The following is a 22,866-nucleotide window of genomic DNA, read 5'->3' on the forward strand; positions in this document are numbered from 1 at the left end:
CACTCGAACACAACTTGAATGATTCTACTTGAAATATGTTCTCATGGATGATTGTCATAAGAAAAAATAAAATAGATGAAGTCATGAGTGAAAAAGATGCATGCGTAAATTTTTGCTTCTCAGTACAAGTGTTTTATTTACTTTTGTAAGGGCTAGAGTTAGTGACTGGATTGAGCATCTCCCAGAAATCTTGCTGAACTCCAAATTTGCCATATGTGCTGCAGCGTTGGCAGATTTTTCTGGGAGGTTTTGTGGATAGGTATTTGTTAACCTTTTATGCAATGTGTTTTTGAAACTAATGCAAAGGCTTCATTTTATTTACCATAATGGAATTTATAGGATCCAAATCCAAGATGCTACATACCTTAAGTGTCAAGGAACTTCTCAGACTTGGGAATTACTTCCTCGCAGCTTCTCCCAGATATGAAAGTGAGAGAAGACTGCATCACTTGTAATTTCTTGTCCCTATAAAACCAAATTGGCTGTGTGTTTTCATTTGGTTGAGTTCTCTGGCCATGGATCTGCTTGATTCTCCTGTTTATCAGTGTATTCTCTAAATTATCTGGAACTTAATTCTATGTTTTCTAAATTGCTAGGAGCCACCGTCTTTCCTGTTCTTTCTGCATGTGTCCATCACTAATCCTTTTGCAGACTTTTGCTTTGACCTGTGTTCTTTTTTTGCTCTTCCAGATACCTAATATTTTCTTTATAGTCCTTTCATGAAGATTATGTAGTCCTGTAATTCAGGAATACAATTTAAATGCAGTGATAGACAAGCTTTAATATCTAATGTAAACTGCTGCTGAAGAATTTTTTGTAGTCCATTAATGCCTCATACTGCTTCCTGTAATAAAAATCATTAGTTAGTTATCTATTGAGCAAGCAGACAAAATAATGATCTATCTCTAGCCAGAGTTTGGAGCAAAGATCACTGGTAGAGCAACTAGAAGCTATGCATCTAACTTTAACTTCTTTTAGCTCTGAAAGGACCTGCATGTTTGTTAGTGCTTTCCTTTAGCTGAAATTTGTTTTCTTCTGTTGCTCTTTTAACTTCCTTTTAGAAGTCTGGAAGATCTCGCTTGCTGTCCTCTCACTTTCAGCTGTTTCAGTTTGTCCTGCAACACTGATACAAAACCCAGGTACCTTAGGAAGAGAACACTCATAACAAAGTATTGGTCATCCCAAGGACTTGTTAGGCAAGACGTGTTTCCACACAGAAAAACTTTGCTACCTCTTCACCTATTTCATAAAGCTTATTCAGACAGAAAGGTTTTGAGAGCAGTCTGAACACACAGATAAGAGCTCTCAGCAGGAGTTCAGTAAGGGAAATCTGTTTGTCAGGTCTTTAAAGTGTCTTTATTATAATGAAGTTTAAAGCTGAAATTATTACTCCATTATTATTCCTGTGTTGACTTGGCATCGGTTTTCTTTCTGAGCAAGAAGCGTGCTAATCCTTCTCCACGTAACAGGACTACTCTTAGTATGTTACACTAGAGCATGTCTCATTACTTTGTGTATGTCCCAGACAGCACAAGTACCTCAGTTTAATGTCACTGGAAAATTGAGACTCTTCTCCTCCACAGTACTTTAAAATAAGAAACACTTAGCAATGGCATTATGATCTCCATAAGAAACAAACACGTGTAAATAATGAAGAGGAACTAGCAGCTATAAAAAGAGGGAGTAGACATATTTCTTCGCCTGCTTGTTCCCTGTTCTGCTGTGGTGGAATTCTGCATCTCTTCCACACCCGTTAGCCTCTGTGTACCCAATTTTGGGAGCTGATTGCACAGATATGTAAAAGGTGGTCAGGGAGGGTTTTCAGACATCCCTGTTGTATCTCTGTCAGAGTTCTGTTCTCTAAGCAACTGCGTGTAACCATGATCCATTACATTCCTTGGACTTACTTTCATGCATTCTTTCTCAGAAGATACACTGTTTCAATGTCCTGGAAAATCAATTGTTGTTCTTAAAATAAAAAGGGTGGGGACACAACTAATAAAAATTGGAAAAATGCAACAAATGTCATGTAGCTGGAAGAAGAAAAAATAAATCTATGATGTCTGAGATGCATTAGCCTGCTTTCCATTTAAACACAAAGTTGGTTTTGCATGAATATTAACTGGAGGTACAGTAACAATATCCTGCTCTTTGGCTACTGTGGCAGTAGTACATTTTCCTTACTGAATTTACTAATTAGATACAATTCAAGTACAGTCTAAATACTATGTATGATACTACACTTGGAATAATATTGTCCAGGTGATGCTTTTTCTCCTGCCTGGGTAACCTGCACTAAGAAAGTTGGGTGAGTTTTTTTTTTATGCACAGCTTATTTCTCGCTTTCAGAAATGTTTCAGTAGTATCACAGGTGCTTGACAAGAAAGGTCAGAAAAATGGAATTGACTTGTAATATTGGACACTGCTGGAAAGCACCTATGGATCCTGCTTCTAAAGCCTGAGAATCTTGGGTTTTGCCACTTTTCTTATGATCTGTGTGCCCGCAGCAGCACTCTAAGCTTTAGATCTGTCCCTAGAGTTCTGACTGGCCAGAGTGTGGGAAGAGAACAGGAGACAAAGCCTGCCTCTAGTTCTTTCTTATTCCTGGCCAGGATAGTGCTACAGTGAAAGGTTCTTCAAAGGCTATAGAAAAGGGCAAGGGTACAGAAAAGCTGAGCTTTTAACATCTTCAGAAATTAAGAGCAACTTGACTGATACTTCTGATGCCTTGAATGTGCACTTCATGGAATAGCCCTGCATACAGTAACCCACCCAAACCACAGATACTTCGATTTGAGAATATGGAACACCTGGTCTGCTTGCCTGCTAATGAGGCTCTGGAACGTTCGTTCTGTGAAACCATTTGCTGGCTTTCATAGGGGCCCCCCTTTCCTCTGCATTCATATAAACTGACTGCTTTGATTCAGAAACAGTAAAAGATTTAAGTCAATAATCTTGTCCACTCTGTTACATTAAGTGCAAAGGGGTCTAGAAATAATGGCAGAAAGTCATTGAGCCCCAGCAAATGCTACAAATAAAAAAATATCTAGGCTAATCAAATAATATACTGTAAGTGGGGCAAAACCCACAGGTGTCTGAGCCGTTTTCTGCTCATTAAGCTTTAGTAGCTGCATCTGGGTTCAAGTTGCTTCCACTGTTCTAGGGCTCATTAAGATCACTGTCTACACCTGTGAAATACAGATGATACTGGTTACCTCATTAATACTTATGTATTTAAATGACCAATGACGTTACATAACTGTTACTTCCACTTGACTGTTGGCCAGATTATGAGGAAAAGCAGATCTTGATAGTGAAGAAAAGCAATTAAAAGAGCCACAGAAGCCAACGGTAAGAATCTGAGTTTTAAAACAATAATACTAAAACAGAACTTACTTTTAAAAAGTATATCTACAGCTGTTTGTAGAAAGTCTGTTGCAGGCTCTGAAACTAGCTTGTTAATACTTTACATCTTAAGAGATTGTTTTAAGGAAATGTGTTGGCTAGTAATACTCATCACCTGCTGTCCTAGGAAGGTGTTTAATTTGTAGGAGAGTCAAAATCCTAAAACTGAGATAACTGGTAGAAGTATTTATCGGCTCAGATGGATATATTCCGTATGTATTCATATCTGAGACTTCTAGCCCGGGGTCTGTGTTAAAGAGATTATGAAAACCACGTAGCAGAAGTAGACACCTGTTGACTGATACATTACCAGAGGTGTAACTTGTGCTTGTACATGGAGGTGAGATTACTGAATAGAAGATTTCCAGAATGAACTAGAAATGGTAGTTTGCACTTTACCTTAGTTAATGTCTGTCCCCTGTAATGCTTTAATTAGGTGTTTCTATATAAATTCAGCTGATGAATAAGGAGAATTTCACGTGGCTGGTACATGAAATCCCACACTTGTGTTTACAGCTTTTGATATGAGATCATACAATTATAGAATATTTTTATTATAGTCTATGTTAGAGATTCATATAAATTCAGGAATTCTTAAAATAACAAAAATTTGGTAACATATAAAGGTAATTACATTGAATTAATAAAAATTTCTTCATCACAAGGGTTGTTGAGCACTGGGGCAGGCTGTCCAGGGAGATGGTGGAGTCACCAGCCCTGGAGGTATTTAAAAGACCGTGTAGACATGGTACTTAGGGACAGGGTTTAGTGGTGGACTCGGCAGTGCTGGGTTAACAGTTGTACTCAATGATCTTAAAGGTCTTTTCCAACCTAAACGATTCTTTGATTCTAAGTAGACAAATTATACCTCCTGCATGGACGTCAGCAAACAATTCTAAATCTTTCCTCTGTGCTGCTGCTGATTTCCCAAATAATAAATATTCCAAAATGGCTTTGGGCTAAACTGTAACTTCTGAGGTGTTGCACTCCATGCTGTGCACTAGTGATTTCCCCAGCGATGCTTTGGTGTACAAACCTTAGTGTTCTTATTCTAAGTGAGTTATTTGACTGTGGTCTTGAGAATTGGTGGTTACAGTCTCTCATTTAGCCTTGGGCTATGGGCACTGCAGTTACATTAATGTGCATGTGCTTAAAAAGATTGCCCTTAAAGATTGCTGAAGGAAGACTTGAAGCTCATTTAACAGTTTCATTCTCTTGGTTTTTACTATTTTACACTCGCTGCCCCTCTGCTTGGTTAATCTAGCAGAATGCCATGTTTAGAAACTTGGAAATACAGAGGTTTCATTTCCATTCATTCTTTTTCTGATAGAATATTTTATGTTGCTAAACAAGCATGTGAAGGTTGAGGTCACTCAGTAAGATCAGGGAAGAATGCTGTTCCTTTTGTTGGTTCTAGAAATATTTGTTCCCTACTCTCCTTTTGTAATAAGTGCCAGCTAAAGCTAATTAATTATTGATCCCATGGCTCCAGCTGGTATGGAAGTGTGATTTAAAAAGCAGGATCAGCAGCTAAGTGATACAATACTGATGAAAGACAAATGTTAGTCTTCAGTTTCTGTGCTTGAGCTTGTGTGCGTTTTGCCAGTGCTTTGGAATCTTGATGGACAGTTCTTCAGTTATCTCTTGAACTGTACAGCTCCTTTCTTGAAGCTAAACCAGTAAGGTACTTTGTAGTGTAGTACTTTAATCACTCAGGAATCATTTCATAGGGGGAAAAAAAAGTGTTGGGAGTATTGCAAGATTCAGTGGTGGCTGGATATGGCTTGTTGGAACATTTCCTCGATGCCCAGTCAAAATAGATCCAGTAAAGGGCATTCTGGACCATTCTGCTACACCATTAGATCTGCATTTACTCCCCAAGCGCCAGCCTGGGTTAGTACTTGACCTGTACTGTGAACTGAACTGGCTAACTCTTGTCCTTTCATTAGTCTGTTCTCATGGCTTCACAGTCCAGGTCTGCTGATACCCTGTCTGAAAATGTCAGGGATTAAATCTAACTGTAAGGAAGGAGGCAACGATTGTTTCGGTGGCACATCGCTGGCTTCTGCTATGTTTGTAGGGGAACTATGGAAGACTTTTCTTCATATAGCTTTAGTGGAGTGTGCCATATTCTTTTATCTTGGAAACAATAGCTTAGATCCTGTGCAACTAAAAGCAGCAGCTTTTTTATCAAGATGTAAAACATAAGTGTCAGCTGAAAGTAGTCTTGCTTAGCCTGAAACAGAAAACATTGCTGGCAACCGGTGTGGGCAGCTGTAAGGATAGTCTCTCATTTGTCTAACATATGGGGAACGTGTAAAGGGAATATTCCATTTTTATGCAATTAAAAAAGTTATTATTCCTCCTCATCTCCTGGGAAAGCATGTTTTTCACTTGGTAAGCTAGACGACAATTGCAACAATGGAAAATTCCCACACAATTGGACACTGGATCCATCTTTGTTGCTTCTTGTTTATGAGCGTGCATTTCTGCTACACATGCTCCATGCACCAAGATCAAAATATGTTTTTGCTTCATATCAGCTAAACTGAGGAGATTTTAATTAAAGGGAGCAGTGTATTTATATAGTTTTGGACTGACCGCAAATCACTTTGTAACTTTCTCAATTACAATCATAAGTTTCTGTGGGCTTTCACTGTATGGCATGTTCTTCACTTTCTTAAACTTTATCGTGGTTTCCACAGTAGTATTTCCCAATATATCAATATCCTTCCCAGAAACAGATGCGTAGCAATATGGGTGGAGGGGGAAAGGCAGAACAACTGCCGTGTGATCTGCCAAGGCAGAACGACAGGCACATACTGTTACTTTGGGTGAGGCTCATGGAAAACAGTTACAGTTTTCCTTGCTTCCCTAGTAAACTCACACAGGTCCTCTTAAAATGGGAGACAGCAAATTTGGAAATGGTGTTTGCGTAGCTGGACTTATTGTAAAGGAGAGGTAAGAAAACTGTGTTTCTGAACCTTCTTGCTATTTCATTACAGTAAAAGCCAAGCTGTTGGATATTGTTCTGCAGGAGCTGTGGATGTTTTGGCAAAGCCCTGTTAATACCGCTAGCATTGGTAGTTTTTGTTTTAAACTATTGCTGAGACAAACAGGGTTCCAGACTGAAGACCTGCATTCCACTGTCAGCATTGCTTCTGGCTTTGCACATGATTTGGACAAATCGTTTCAGTCCTGGAGGCTTCTTGTTTATAAAACTGGTGTTATACTTGTATGTATATTTTTATATATAAATACATGTATTTATAAATGTTTCACTTCTGTGGAGGAGAAATGGTTTGTAAAAACAAGGTAACAAGGTAAAAACAAAGTAACTTTGATACGTTTAGTTGCTGGTTCCTTAACCTGCATTTGTATTAGTAATTTCTGCTGCTCCGTATCACTATAGTGCTTCTGGGCAGTTGAAATGTGAAATGTTACTGGTTGCATTGCTCCAAAATAGGGTTTGGTTTTGATATTATTATCCAGAGAGTAAAACAGGGGAACCATTGTTCTGACTGATGCTGTTGTTTTAGCTGGAATGTTGTTGTTCTACCAGCTGTTAAGATCCAAGCTGTTTTCTTTGAAAACTAAGCTTTTTTTTTTAATACTCAAACCTGAATTTTGGACCTTGATCTGTATCTTCATGAAATAATTCTTCTTAGCATCCAGCTTTTAGGAATGTCATTGTCCTGTCAGATTTTGGTGTGATAGATGGTTGCATGTTCAGTTTAGGTGCCATACATGTAAATAATACTTTTGACACCCATGATAGCTCCCCTGTCACATTCTTAAACCACCCTTTATTCCTCCCAGTTTGTTCCAAATCCATTCTAAAATTATATTTTTTTTTGTTCAGGTCTAAATTTATCATCTTCCCTTTTCTATCTCTTCTGTGTTTTGCGATTTTTATATGCACTAAATGTTTCATTCTATGAGGGTTGCATTAATGTGCAGTGGTGCCCCACATAGTCAAGGCAAACCCAGCAAAATCACAGTTATTATTCAAAGTGATTATAAGCAGCATGAAGCCTTTACATATCTGTCCACTCTCTTTTTCTGACATGCTATTGTCTTTCAGAAATGGCTGTATTTTGGTAATGTTGCATAGATTTTTCAGGATAGAAGTTACTATACAAACACGAGTGTTACATGACCTCAAAAATATCTATGAGCTTGAAAGCTAAATTCAGCTCTAATGAATGAAGTCCGAAAGCTGACAGCATTTAGCAATTTCACGGGCTCAGTATATTTTCTAACAAGAAAATTCATTTCTGAGACTTGTTGACAGAAACATCAAGAATGGAACTGCTGCCTTTGCCTCCACCCACCCCAGCAAAGAGTGGGGGGAGAAAAAGCAGCTCTTTATAAATAGCTCTGTTCCTGTCGTATTTGTAAATTCAGTGCTTTTTGTGTCAATGACATCACCCTCTTCTCCATGGCAACTCCCTACGATGTCAAAACTGCAGGGCACCATCAGAGAAACTTAAACCAGCAAACTAACAGGTTGATTCAAGATGATTTAACTGAGAAATAGTGCAGGGGGTGACCAGAGGTGGTGGGAAACATGAGCAAACAGGCTACTGTCAGCTCTGTTTCTCTGGAAAGCTTGCATCCATAATGACTGTCTCCTAAAACTCTGCCCCATCTCTTCTTTTTGTAAGTCCTTGTCAGGAGGAGGAGGTGGGTGGAAGGCAGGCATCTTCCTTGCCATCTCTGGTGTGTCTGGAGAGAAGCACTACAGGTGACTAAGCAGGAGGAGCATGACTGACTCAGTCCCGAGTTATTTTCTTGCTCCCCTACTCCACCCCCCACCCCTTTTTCTGTTTGTTTTTTAGCTTTCACCCAACAGCTTGTATTTTTCCCCAGGCCCTGATGAGAGAGGTAAGAAAGCCTGCGGCTAATTCTAACATTCACAAAAATGTGCTTTTGGTTATCCAGGTGAGGAAGTAAAAGCCAACTCTAAAAGCAAGAAAAATGAATTGTCTCTTGGATACAACACTTTTATCTTAAAAAAAAAAAAAAAAAAAGTAATTCTCCTTTCTGAATGTTGTCCAGGAAATGCTACAGTAACTGACATGCCAGGAAATTGTAAATAACTGGCTTCTTTATCAGGCAACCTATGGAAAATACCTAATTGCCTCACTGGCAACCCTGCTGGTTTTGACTTGATTTCTAAACGGACTGCAGTGGGGGGAAGCTATTTCACTTGCTGTCTTGATTACAGAATTGGATTCTGCTGGGTTCCATTTGGGACTCAAGTAGCAGGAACATAATGGTTACATCTGGAGAGTTTCAGTCAGTGTAAACTGTCACTGCTTCAATCAGCTTAATAAATCTATCCTAATTTACATCCCTATGAAGTCTAAAGCCTTAGAACAATTTACTTTCCTTCTTCTGCAGGGTGCCATGAGATCTGTTGCTGAAATTTAGCCTGCAGAAGTGTCAACTTGATATTATGTTTTGCATTTTTGAAATTGCATGACATGGACCCAGGCAAGTTATGCAAGATCAGCACAACGCCCACAGAGTTCTTATATCCAGAGAGGGACATGTCAATGCTTACCAGATTGGTAAGTAACACTTTGGTTTGCCTGAGCAACGGAGTAACACTTTATTTGCTGCTCATGGTCTGCAGTTTATACCTCTAATAGGGTACAGTAGTCTTTAATCAGAGATTCTCGAAATGTGAGGCTTTGTTATGTCTGTTAACTCCCTCCCCACCTCGGAGTGAAGTGGTGAAGCACAAGTCAGCCATCCTGTGACTTTGAGGCTTACTTGAGGGGAAATGCACGTATAGTCTTTATACACTAGCATCTTGATTAGTATCTTGCTCTTGCCTTTTGTGCAAAATGTCACTCAACACACAGTCCCATCCTCTTTGCTGAGATCACAGCATCAGCCCACAATAAAAAAGGTCCCAGAAAACATTGATTCACTGCATTTACAGAATCTTGGTAGCGGTATGTGTCTACAATGAGATCTCATCAGTTTTAACTGCAAGGTTTTAATGGAATTTATCACTGTGGTCTCCTCTGCCCTTCAACTGTGAGGATATTTTACCTTCACTGAATTTCTTCTAACACCTCTGCCGGCTGCCAGAAAGAGGGGGCGTGTGGCACTCTGATACACTCCTCCACGGCAGCTGGCATTGGGGTAGTGCTGGTGAGTAAGCAGCTGCAAGCTTCGTGTGTTTGCATGTGTATGAGACTGAACCAGGATCTTTCTGAAGAAGCTTTGAGATGAAATTGCTGAGAATTTTTGCCTGAAGCAAGGGATGTTTCCCGTGTTTAAGACAAGCAGCAACATGCAGTCAGAAGGAAGAAGGGACTGAATTCACTCCAGAAGTATTTTTCAGAGATCTTTTTTTCAAGGTAAGACTGCTGTTGTGGGAGGTAGATCGGGCAATAGGGTCCGGCATTCTGAACACTAAAACTGAGATGACTTCTAAAATTTTTTTACCTTGCCAAGCTGTAGAACTGAGATAAATGTCTGATGTGTCTGGCACTCCCTTTTTAGGCTGGAAATTTAAATCAGCCAATAAGAACTAATTTTCTGAGGTCTGAAGCCATAAAAAAGGGGTGAGGGGGAATACTTTTAACACTGCCTTTTGCCTGCCTGTATTCTAGTGGTGAATAAATGCCACTGGTTGTCCTTCTAAATCAGGTACTTAAATAGTGGAATGATGGGCATTGTAGGAGCAGGGTGTAAATGAAAGCAAAATTTAGTAAATAGACATGAGCTTATGATTTATTAATTTTTTTAGTGCTTTTAAACATTGGTAGAGTATTTGTTCTGTAGGAGGTAAAATGAAGATGGTTTCCTGCCTTGGGAACTTGAAATCAAAGTTTTTTAGTAGGCTTTATTTGAAGAAATGCTATTGAAATAAGAGGAAGGAGATAGGTTATTTTTTTAAAGTATCTATTTGAGTTACACCTGAACAACCAGTTTATCACTGTTGAAAACTATTTGTGGAGAGGCCAGAAAGTAGTAGAGAGAGCTCCTTGTCCCAGCTGCAGGCAACTTGCTTAAAAAGCATTGTTTAAGGTAGAAAAAAAACCCACCTTGAATGTATAGAGATGGCTATGGAAAAAACTGGTGAGTAACATCTAAAAATTTTATCATCAGTATCCCCTCCTCCCCAGTATAAACCAGAACCTGAAACTCCTCCTAGCTGGGAACCCTCCAGACTGAGAACTGTATGCTTAGGTTGCGGTGTATAAATTATAGTCCTTGATGAAAGTATAGCAGAGCGCCAATCTTACGAAGGTGCTGGAGCCATTAAGGAATGCACTTGCTGAGCCTGGAAGTGCAGGGCAGAGTGTAGGCGTGAGCCTACCCTTTCTCTTTGCGTGCTAATTGAGCTAATACTTGTCTGCAGTTCCATTTTGCTCTTGGAAAAGGAATAAAATCTGCTCATAAAAGCAAAGACAACTTATGTTTAGGGAAGTCAGTGTAGTTAGCAAACCTTTGCACCTAGAGCTGAGACGGAGGAAAAAGCCTTGTCAAGTCTGTGAGAAGTGAAATTAAAATGATCTCTGACTTGTTGCCGCCTCTTCCCTTTGCTATGCAAGGTAAGGAACGGAGCGGTGCCTAGAGGGGAAGCTGTGCTCTATGGAGGCTGCAGAGTGGGAAGGTGAGATTGCTTGGGGAAGGGTACTTGTGCCCAGTATTCATGCAGGGAACGACAGCCAGGAGGGTGCTTGGTGCCAGCAGTCATTGCGTAACTTTATGCTGTCTCCGCAGCTGGCTTTGCCAGGCGCTGGAGCAGTTAATGCAGTTGGATGCTGTTGCTGCAGTTTGATTCCACTTTGTAGAAACAGTTGAGATGAGGATATTCCTGCCAGCTTCACAGTCAGGAGTCATCAGTTCTGCCTCTGACACTTGGGGAGCATGAATGAGTAACTCTTAAAACATTAATCTAGGGCAGCTTCCAAGAATACTAAAGTCTGGAATACATTGTGATCCGATTCATTATCCAGGGACAGCAAAGACTTTGAAGAGGTGTTTACTCAGTGTGTGGACACACAGAGCTTCAAACTCCCAAAGAAAACCTGTCTTGGCAACTTTGAGTAGTGTATTTGGAGAGGAGAGACGCAACATCAGAGGGCAGGGAGGCAGCGGACTGACTACATGCTGGAATGCAAGCAAGGCTATAGGGGAGCGGCGGGGAAGCTGAAGAGGGACAGTATCAGCAACACACTGTGGGCTCGTGCAGGAGACAGGGCAGGAGGCAACATGGCTTTGGGGGGTGTGGAAGTTGCTGCTGCTTTTGGCAGTGTCACTTGACATCAATTTAAACTGCTGTTCTGCATAACCAGTGTTAGGCACTGTATTGCCTTCCATGTGATGGTTCTTTAGTAAGATCTTGTGTTTCTTTTTGGTGGGAGAGGGGGCTTTTTGCAGTGCCTGAGAGAACTGTGGGAAGAGGGACAAGTAGAAGGAAGCAAGGGATACTGGTGGAGAATACAAAGCACAGCAAGCTAGATAAAGGTGATCCTAATTGAGGAGGAGGATTGGTATTTAATTAAAACTACTGCTAAAAACTAGGCTCTTAGTAGTAAAATAAATAATAGCAGGACATGAGTAATTCCTCTCGGGGGAATGTCGGAGACAAAATTACACTAATGTAATAATAAAAGGGGCCTGTGTGCAATTGCTCGGAGGAATAGTAACAGGATAGAATGATTTTTCACTGCTGAGAAGTTCAAATGTGGTTCAAGTCAAAAGGGACTGAAACCTGTTAAAACACATGCTCCTCAGAGCTCTTGGGCCATTTCAGAAGGCAGAGTTGTCTGAGTTAGAGAACCTGCTGTTGATGCTTTACTTGGCAATCCCAGCAGAGAGGCAGAGACTGAGCTCCTTCTCTGCTTTATCGAATGATGGCAAGTTAAGTGTGCTGTTTGCACTCCTGCTGCTCAGTCAGTCTGTTTTCAGTGAATTAAAAATAAGTATTTCAGGCCCAGACTTAGGACAACCGAGCCATGTGTCATGCATCTGGAGGCAAGAAAGGACATTAAACCATCTTTTGCTTCCTTATTTCCCTCCCACTCTGTATTTCTAATTGTGAAATCATTTCAGAACTCTGTCTGCATTCCTCAAGCTGTGATGCCCATTCTGGTAAGGTGGTTAAATAGCATAAGCTCATTAACCATTCTCAACTGAGTAATATACAGTGACATAAGATAATTTCTTTTCCATAGCTGGCTTGCATTGTGCTACACTTCAGTTTTTCTTACTCTTTGTATTTCATCTTTGGCATTTCTATGATGTCCATCTGTTTAGCAGACAAGGTTTAGAAAAAATGGAAAAGAAAAAAAAGAATCATCCCATAATACAGAAAAAAAAAAAAAAAGATACACAAATGAGTGTAAAAGGGATTTAACAAAGAGCAGAGGTATTGGGACACTGGAATGAGAACTGCTGTTGCCCAAGGCAGGAAGGTGAGAGAAGATCCTGGATACTTGGGGGCTAGAAAAGCAGGTAGTAGAACCTTTTTATTTTCTTCCTCCTTTCCTCCCCACTTACCCCAGCCAGGAAAAAGAACCCAGCTACATCACCCCACCCCCCCAAAAAAAACCACCAAACAAACCCTCTCTAAAAAGAATTCATGTTCCTCTGCACTTGCTTAAATTCTAGCAAGGAATAGCACTACTTCAACCAAAAAGCACTTTGGAAACAGTTGGTTGACGTATTTTTTTCTCCTGCAGGTTGCCAAGTGGGAGGGAGAAGGCCTTGTGAATCCATGAGGCACTCGGGTGCAAAGCAGTGCTTTGCAGGAAACAAGCAAGCCCCCAAAAAACCAAATTTAGTCAAAGGAAAGAGTAAGGCAGTAGTGGTTTGTGGTAGATAATGGAAGGTAATTCATAGTCTGCTCTGAATAATCATTGTAGCTGACCTACAGCCCTGAGCAGTGTCATTGCTAGTGGAGACCCAGCTGAGGCACTGCAGTCACTGGCCGTGTGCAGGTATCCTTTTGGTATGATCCAGATGTCCTTTAAACACCATTGTATAAAAAAGATGGTTTAGCTCTTAAAATGTAACATGCAGTTTCAGACTAGTAAGCAAACATACTTGGCAGTTTCAGTGGAGACAAGTGTGTCTATGATCTAATAACGTCAGCTTGATGGCTCTGAGCTAAATTGTTTCGCCCCTGAGAAGCTGGTTAAGTGGGACTGTCTGTGGTGTCAGTGTGATCTTATTGCTGGCCACCTAGTTTTCTGACTTTCCTCTCTGCAATGTACAATGCCTTATAAACAATGATGTTTTCTTATAGTCTGTCACCTTTTTCACTGAGATGAGAATTTTCCTGGATCTCGCTTGCTAATCTCTTCTAAATTTGATGTTTTAGTAAAGACAGTACTAAACAGGCTGCAGAGCCTTGGTTGTGTTACCAAAAGAGTATGGATCAGGCCACTGTCTTCCCTGCTGTGATGTGGGTACGGTTTTTTTCCTCCCCTGTGTAAACCTTTGAGTCTTTCTTCAAAGCTATGACTTTTCAAGGCATAGCAAGAGCTGAGGGTCTTTTACAGTGGAGCAGAAGAGCTGTGTTTAGATGGGGAGAACATGTATGAAAGTCTTTCCTTAATCTGGAACAGAGGGGTTAATATGTGTAGTGGCCAGAAGGCACAGAGCTTAAAATAACCAAGATCAGGATAATTTGGCTTTAAAAACCATCTGGGTCTTGATTGAGTGCTCATTAAAATTATAGTAGCCTTATGATTGGCCTCTGGAAGAATTAAGCAGGGTGTTACACTTTATAATGACTACTTTGGACCTTGTCCGTGAAAGTACATAAATGCATACAGTAACGTTAGAAATTAGCTTCTTTCCTGTAACATACAGCTTGGAATAAGACTGTTTCTAGCATTTGTGGAAGGAAGCCAGTGAAAAAACTCTGGTTCCAAGGGACTTTGGATTGGATCTGAAGAACAGATGTTACAGCTGACTCTGGAAGGAAGTCTCTGGGCAAGTCATCTTTGAGCTGTTCGTGCTACAGCAAGCTGTCCACTTTGGGTACACACATAATTAATTTGCAGAATTCAGAGCTCCTGAGTGTGTAGTGAAAGGTGTGGAAAATCAGATTGCAAACCTGGATGCTGTTATGAAATATTAGGGCCATAAAATGAGAATGAATGCTGTGTTTATTTCATTAGAAACCTAAATGTATCAAGTAATGTCACAAGTAGTTTAGATCTTTAGATCTTTACCACCTCAGCAACCATAGATGATGTTGTTAGACGAGATGCTCCTGTTTGTAACTGCTATTGAGGAAACTTCTGGATTTCTGACACTTTATTATAAAATATGCACTTTTTGGTGTTAACAGAGAAGAAAATGCTAATTCTGTTGCTTGCTCCTGTATTAGGAATTTGCAAAGCTCTTTGGGCTTTTGTGTTCTTTTCCAAGTTCTAAATATGTTCTCCCTAAGCATCTGCATAATAGCAGCCCGAGTGACTTAAAAACGGAGCCAATAACTCATTTAAGGAACATTGCCATTTATTTCTCTGTCATTAAAAGGTAGGTTTTTAAAACAGTCTCTTAGAAGTCAGGGTCACCTAAATTATCTGGCTACTTCTAATTTGTTTTCTGTGACCACCTTCATAATGGGTTGTGGCTGTTCTTGGATGAGATTGCTGTTTGCTGAAAGAAGGAAATGAAAGAATTTTCCAGATCACTACCCAAGTATTTCTGTAGGGAATCTTTGCTTAAGCACTTGGGCACAACTGTTAGCCAGGCTTTCCGTTTTCATCAAAGTTCTGAAGAACAAAACAAGAAAATGCTCGTTTTGAGTCTTAACAAGCATTTGTTTTTAAAGGTCACATATGGAAATGAACTAAGTTAATACTTTTTTATATGAACACATTTCTCTGAATTCATTTATTTATAGAATTTATTTGGCACTCCAGAGAGCACGTGAACAAGAAATATGCTTTTTGAATTAATAATTTGATGAGTGATGGTTAAGGAGAAGGTTAACAGATTTTTTTTCACTTATTTTTACAATGCCATCTTCAGAATCTCTGGATCTGTAGAATAGGAGACATACCATTTTATTTACAGTTTAAATGGCTATGTCTCTTGTTGCTCTATTCTTAACTTCTTTAATTATTATAATTCTTGAGAAACTAGATATTTATTTTAATATATATGTATAAATGGATTAGTTTCTGGTGTTCCCTTGAAGAGGATTCTGGTTCAGTTGTTCCACTATGGTTTGACCCCTTACAGCAGCCAGCGGGACCCAGACTTGTTCAAAGGAAGGACATTTGTTATGATTGCAGCCAAATGCCAGCAGGTCCATGTGGTCAGGTGGACTGTATGACTGTTTAATTTGGGCTCCGTCAATCATGGAGTAGGGTTTTGGTATAAAAATGCTTTTACAATACCAGAAACAGCTGGCATGTTTCAGTTCTTTGTAACACGCATTGCCTGACTGTGTACACGTTTTAGTTTCTTATTGTGGAATCTGACAGCATTAATAATCGCACAAATGTTTTGGGTAGTTTTGATTTTTTTTTTAAATGGAGGAAATGGTGGTTGGAAGCTTCATCATGTGTCTGCCAGGCTGTGTTCTGCTGAAACAGTGTGCCCCAGAGCAACCAGCACCTTATTCTGTCTTTATGCAAGTGTTTAGGCTATCATAAATTGCAGCCTGAATGAAGACCGGAGGAGAGAGCTGAGGATAAAGAATGTAAAAGGCTTCTCCAGGTACCAGCAGGAAAGGCCAAAAATCACTCTTAGGGGAGGTAGCAATTAACAACTTTTTCTCTTCCCCCTGCTGTAGAAGTTAGTACACAAGACAAGGATGTCATAGCTAATGTATTTTTTTACGCTACATAAATAAATTTCTAAGTGGTGATTATAACCATTTAACCCTCTGCACCCTGTCCTGTGGACTCCACCGCATTCACAGCTCACGGAGATAAGGGAAGCTGAGGGCACAGTATTATGACGTGCTTGTTTCAGTGGCAAGACAAGATGGCCCTGTTCCTGCATTGCTGGTCACTGGCTTCTGAGTTGTGGTGGCATGACTGTGCAGCTGAACTGTATGCCAGGCTGCTGAAAGAATCTGAGTTTTAAAACTATTATTATTGTTAAAGCTGCTACAGGTTTAACCCTTCACCTACCTCCCATTTCCAGTAAAACCGAAAACTTTTTGATGCAAGTGGTTATATTGGTTATCTGCATGGTGTAGTCTGCAGGCAGCTGCACAGTGGTACCAGCACAACTAGGGGAAACGAGCTACAGTATAAAAGTATGAATGAGCGGTGAGCAGCGGTGCTCAACAGTGAGAGGAAGGCAAATGCTTGCTCCAGTTTCAGCAGCTGGAGGGGGTTGAAGATAAATTTTGGATACTCATCCCCTGGAGGGCATAGAGATAAAGTTTTGGACGCTCGTCCCCGTTGCAATGGTCAGCCCTTCCTCTTTTCTCTTCCTTGGATTCCATTCAAGCAGCTGCTCTCTGCCTCTACCAGCCTTCCCCTGAAATAAGGTACCCATACAGCACCCTCCTGCACCTGCTGTAGGGTGGCTGCTGCTGGGAGGGTGACCGTGACACCCGTTCCCTGGCACAGGATTAACGGTGCAGCGCTCTCAGATGGGCTACATGCGTTCAGCTGCTTAAGGCTGTGTTGTCTGTGAGGGCAGTTGTTCCCTGCCTCCACACGGCAGCAAGTGGGACGGGAGCCTCCTGCACTGCACAGAGCCACGTGGCTGGGTTTTGACAAGCACAAGTTCCAGCCCTCAAATTATTCTGGGCTCTTGAGAGTTGGGTTTGAATAATGTACTCAGAGGTAGAGAGTGACTAATAACTGCAAATGTTGTTAGACTTTTGCTACCGTTATTTTAGCCACTAGGAATTCTCTGAATTCTGGTTAATACTTTTGCAATAGCTGACTGACCTAGTTATTCTGAACAGAAGCTGTAGTCTCTATTCGTCTTATGTCAGCCAGGGATTTCAATCTGCATTTCTATAGCATCTTTAAGGATCGCAGCACGCTTGAAAAAACGACAGATTAAGCTGCCTCTGTTCTGTGGGAGTTAAGCATTGTCACAGTCATTTTGCCAGTATGCAAAATGACTTTCCCAAGGTGACCTGGTGAAGCTGTGGAAAAGGTAGGCTACGCTGACTTTCTGCTGTGATGTTGCCATTGCAGGGCTGATAGCCCTGACTTTTGTGGGAAGCAGCAGATACACCTTTTGTGGAGGGTGGCATAGACTTGTCTGGTAGAGCATGACGTTACTTCTATTATAACCTAATATGTCTGTGAATTTTTGCAAGTAAAAGATCTGGAAGAAGTGTGAGATGGCTGTGATCCAAGCTGCATTGATATTATCTGCAGGGAATGTCTACCAAGCCACAGGAATTTAACCAGTAGCAAAATAGCATGTGCTGTGTTCAGGTGATGCTCTTGAGCTTCAATTTCAACTTCTCATCAGTGTGGGAGTTAAAATTTCTAAAGAGTCTTCTGTTTTCTCTCTTTAATCTTAATCTGCTTTCTTGCCTATGTTCTCATCCCTCGCTGCTCCAGCTTAACGTTCTCAGCCTGGCAGAATTTGCAGGTCCCCGTGCTGCTTTCTTGGTGGCCATGCTTTGCTCCACCGTTGGAGTTGCCTGGCCCAGGAGAGCTGGCTGTAATTCTGCCCTGCTGCTGCTGAGAGCCTGAAGCAGCACAGATTTTCTTCTTTCATGTGACCCAGCATGCGTTGTATTTGTCGGTGGGGATGTGGTGAAGAGGGACCCCGAGCATGACACTGCCCTGCCACATTTGAGCGTGGGGATGTGTCCTGGTCTATAACAGCACTTGGCAGAGGTGATGAACTCTCTAAAACAACTTCCAGTTCTTCAGCTGTGGTGTGTTTGGGTTTTTGTTTTGAATTGGGCAAAAAAAAAAATGTGAACTGGATTAGGCTGTAAATGTTGGAGACAGTTTCTAAGCGGACTGAATGAGCTCATGCATTGGGAGTGCAGATGAAGCTTTGTCCTGCTGCGATTTCCAGGATGCTGCCTTTATAATGTCAGCAATACATAGTAAGCAGGAGGATAACCCTAACATTAGAGCTGGCAATCCAAATAGTGCTCTCTTGAAATTTTCTGCTCACTCTGAATGCAATAGCCTTGGGGAAAGGTAGCTAAGCTGTAAGCATTTATTTAAAGCGAAACTGCCTCTGGATTGCGCCCTCCTTATCTCCAGTCCTGGCTAATGTCATGTGTTGATTATGAGACTTGCAGACTTGATTCCTATCTTGCGCTTCCTCCCACGGGTTGATGCTGATGCTTTGTGAATTTGCAACACACCCTTTCTCCTAGTGACCCCTTTGTCCCAATTGCTGGTGTATTTTTTCACGTCCCTGGCCAGCTTACTCTGGATTTCAAGAGCCATGAAAGAGAAGGCCCACACTGCTTTGATGGCTGTGCATTTGTGCCTCCTAGCAAATCCCACTGTTCAGAGGAGTCCTGCTAGAAGGTCTAGCTCTGAACCACAGCCTAGCTCCACAGGTGGAATTGCCTTAGTTCTTACTGGAATTTCCTGAGTGTGTCAGATTTACTGTGCCTTGGTATTAGGTCTCTCTTGGAAGCTTTGTTGAAGCAGGTTAAATTTTTCTTAACAGCATGCCCAGTTCCCACAAGCTCCAAACGGGTGGCTGTGTACATTTCTCTTGGCTGAAGTAGAAAAAGACATTGTATATGGTAGAGCTGGCACTGATGTCTCAAATTTTTTTTTCTTTTTTTTAAGATTAGAAATGCCCAGTTTTGCTTTCTGGCATAGTAAAATGTTGAAAAGGGGTTTTTTTCTTTCTCAAAATTCTGCTCTGGTAGAGGTGAAATGGGCTTAAATTGAATCTACTGCAGCAACAGCACAGGACACGAGGTGCTGGTGCTTTCCTGCTGCAGTGATGTGGATGGGCAGGGTGAGAAAAGAGGCAAGATCAGCAGTTTTGATCTGAAATTTGCTACGCTTTGTGTCTGGGGAGGGGACATGGAGTATGGAATGGCCTTTGCTGTGTAGATAAATCAGGCAGTCTGCGATGCAAGCATTTAGCCAGTGTACCCTGCAGCACTTCTTCCTTGCCAGTTATGGCTGCTATAGCTAAGAGACAGGACCTGAATGAGCAACACAGAGTATAGCAAACGTAGGAGGAGCGGGGTGTGTATGCGTGTGTTTATATAAATGTGTGAGCATAATTATTTATATTATCTTGTGCAATTCACTAGGTAAGAAGGGAGCAGTGGGCAGGGAAGGAGCAGTGAAATGTTTAATAGAGGGACAATTGCTAAAGGAGAAAAATAGAGATGCATCACTTACACTGGGAAATTTTTCTTCAAAGTGTGTGGGACTGCTGGGACCAAACTTGTGAATAGAAAGATTGGAAAATGTCCTAAATTTTCATTAAGATTGTAGGCAGCAGAAGTTCGCACCAACTCAAAGCTGCCTTGGTTTCATCTAAGCTTGTGTCTTGACAAGTAAAATCAGGCTCTTCCATTTATAAAGAACTTGTGTCTTGTTCTAGAAGACTGTCTTAGCATGTAAGCCCATGAAATATAATACTTATGCAAATCTGAAGCCAGTTCCAAGCCTGGGTGACTCCTTGTAGAATATAAACGATGCTTCTCCGTGACACTCCCAAGCTGTCGCTGTGCAGACTCTTGCCGGCTGGCACACCAGCCAAGCCCAGATGAGCAGATGACCATGGCTGTGTGCGCTCAGTGGCGTTTCTTCCACACCTAGCAGGACTGTGCTCTGTTTCCTTGTTTCTGGTCCTCCACCATGCTGCTTCTGCCCTGCAATTTCCAGTCTTTTGGAGAAAGAATGCTGCCCCTCTCTCTTGATTAGTTTGTTATTTACTACTGTTAATGAGAATTTTCCCTTTTTTGGTTACATCTGTCTATGGGGCCTGTCCCATTGGAGGAGACGAGCTAATCTCCAGACAGAAAGGAACCTGGCTACCTTTATTTCCTATACCCTAGGGATGCTGCTGAGAGGTAGCAGGCAGGAAACTCCATGTCTTTGGCAGGCTCTGGCAGGCAAGAACCTGCAGTCTAAGGTAGAAGTGGTGACGGCACTTTCAGGAAACAGCCTTCCACAGCTTAGCTAACAGTTCTGGAAATGAGGATTATGAATCTCAGACCATCAGCTACAATGCCAGGGTTTCCTTTACGTTCTCTGTATGAACCCCGGTTCTGTTCCTTCTCCGTCATGTTGCTGTAGATATTGTGCATTCCAGCGAGATCTGTGACTCTAGTTGTTGTACAAAGATACTGCAGCCTAGTTAGGCAGGTTGAATGGATAGGAAGGAAAATGGGAATGGGGGAACATGGTGAGGTCACGGGGCTGGCCTGCCTCTGCTGGACAAGCCGCTCCTGCAGAAATGATGACAGCCTAATCATTACTGGTATCATGTCATTCATTTGTTTGTTTTAAGGGCAGTTCAACAAAACCAATGCTAAAAAAAAAAATCACAGGGGTGGATTTGTAAAGCTTTTATCCCTGCTCTTTGGACCTAAAAATATCTTAGGGTTAAGCTAGCATTGTTAGTGGTTTGGAGAGGCCAAGAGCCCTCTTTATTTGCAGTGGAGAAAGAGCAGCTAATGGGTTTACTGCCATAAACTCTGACCTGTCCCAGGCTGTAATCCCCAAAGCATGTCCTCTAATGGTGCTCCCTTCTACCTATGCCCATCCGCCACTGCAAGTGATGGAGCCGGTGTCCTGCTGAACACAAGTCACTTATGGAAATGTCTGTTTCCAGGAGTGGGTAAACCCTGAGGCATGAGGCAAGGCAACAGGATTATAGGGTGATACCAGACTTCAGACCTGGCGGCACTGACTCATGCCGAGTGACTGGGGAAGAGTAAAAGTGCCAGGTCATGTGCTGCTCATCTGCAATGCAAATAAATTGGTGAATTCTTCTATAGGTCAGCCATATAGCAGGCAATCAAAGCTTTTCTGCTGGGAATGACAAGGAATTGGTGGCAGGTCCTGAAATCTGCAGCCAGGTGACACGGGTGGAGATGTGGGGATTCATTAGGAGCTGCAGCAGCTCAAGGCCCCGAGGCTGTGGAGCCGAGAGAAGAGCTAACGAGCAAGTCAGAGCTTAAATAAGTCAGCAGTGAAGTGTGTGTGTGGGGGGGTGGTGGTGTAAGAAAGGGTGGAGGGGAATGGGAAGTGATCTCCCCAAGGGTCTTGCCTGAGACCCAGCAAACCTCGGTGCCCACGTGTGACTGAGCTCTTTCCCTCTCTCATTCCCTCTAGGGACCAGAAAAGGAGAAGACGGTGAGGAGAAGGCAAGGTGGTCCCAAGAGACTCTGCTGCTGGCATCTGTCGTTTTCCTTGGAACAGGAATCTGAGGCTTCCCCGCGCCGTGTGCTTCTGTGTCCCATCTGCTACCACACCCTGAAATCAAACTCGGCAGCTTAGGTGAACCAGGCACTGTACAAACATGTCAGACGTGCCTCCACCCCTTTTTCTTCTCCCACTCTCTCCTGCCGTCTTTCTTGCTCAAGTTTACCGGTGTGTCAGCGGATTCTGGTGGCAGAGCATTCCCACCTCCCCTCTGGTTACGGAGCAATGAGGAGTCAGGGGTAAGCTCCCTCCCACAGATCTGGGGGTCGGCATTGACTTGCTTGCTTTAAAGCAATGACGGCACCGTCCTAATGGCCGCTGTTTCGTGCGATTTGTTTCCTCTGTTTACAGCGGACTAGGTTTGTCAGTTTAAACTAACGTCTTCACTCCCCAGTGGCTGTGCTGCTACGGCTTAACCCCTTCCCTACGGAGCTAAGCCTCGCCACTGCCAAGGATTAGTTTAATGATCACACGCATGTTGGCAGTGCCAGCCTAGGGCAAAGTGAGAGGGGAATGGTTCAGGGGGTCATACAATTTTTTCTCTCAAGGGATGGTTCTGGAAGGGAAGAAAAACTGGGAGCTGGATTCCTTTGGGAAGGAGTTTACTTCATCTTTACGCCTATAGCCCAGCAACACCATCCTCCAATCGGCTCTGCTGCATGACAGTGGGAGAGTTTCCCTCCAGACCCTCTTTCTCCTCTCACTTGGAATTGTCCTCTACCGGCATTGTTGCAGCAGGACTGCCAGTAAGATCTTGCATTTATTGCTTTCTGGTGTCTTTTTAGGTGGGCCAGTGTATGGGTCTGTGGTGCCTGGGGTTGAGCAATTTACCCTATTGACACCCAAGATGACGGGGAATGCGGAGAGGAAAATGCATTGTTGAATCTTGCAGGGTGCCGCTCTTAAAACATTGGGGTGAAGTAGGGGTTAAAAATTACTCCGGATGATGCTTGAGAAAGCAGACAGCATGTCAGGAACATGCATGCTTATTGCCTTTATGCGAGAGATAGCGATATCTCCTCTTAAGTCTCTTGTATCTGCAAGGACCCTCACCGTATCTCACGGAGAGGTCTAATTGAGTCACCAGTTCAAACCTTCCTGCCTGCTTCTGACC

General features: G+C 42.1%; 1 protein-coding gene across 2 annotated transcripts in view; it reads left to right on the top strand.

Moving 5' to 3' along the window:
* The first annotated feature begins 7,993 nt into the window (after positions 1–7,993).
* The window catches only part of PAK6 (p21 (RAC1) activated kinase 6), a 42,566-nt gene continuing 27,693 nt past the window's right edge, over positions 7,994–22,866 (top strand). The window contains exons 1-3 of one of the 2 annotated variants that reach the window (XM_027795235.2): positions 7,994–8,981; positions 21,663–21,991; positions 22,301–22,498. The gene's annotated coding sequence lies outside the window, so the exon portion shown is untranslated. Of the gene's footprint in view, positions 8,982–9,441; positions 9,783–21,662; positions 21,992–22,300; positions 22,499–22,866 lie in introns of those variants that run through there. The other variant, XM_055814535.1, reaches the window with a different exon arrangement.

Source organism: Falco peregrinus, chromosome 9 (assembly GCF_023634155.1).
Source record: "Falco peregrinus isolate bFalPer1 chromosome 9, bFalPer1.pri, whole genome shotgun sequence".
Taxonomy (NCBI): Eukaryota; Metazoa; Chordata; class Aves; order Falconiformes; family Falconidae; genus Falco; species Falco peregrinus.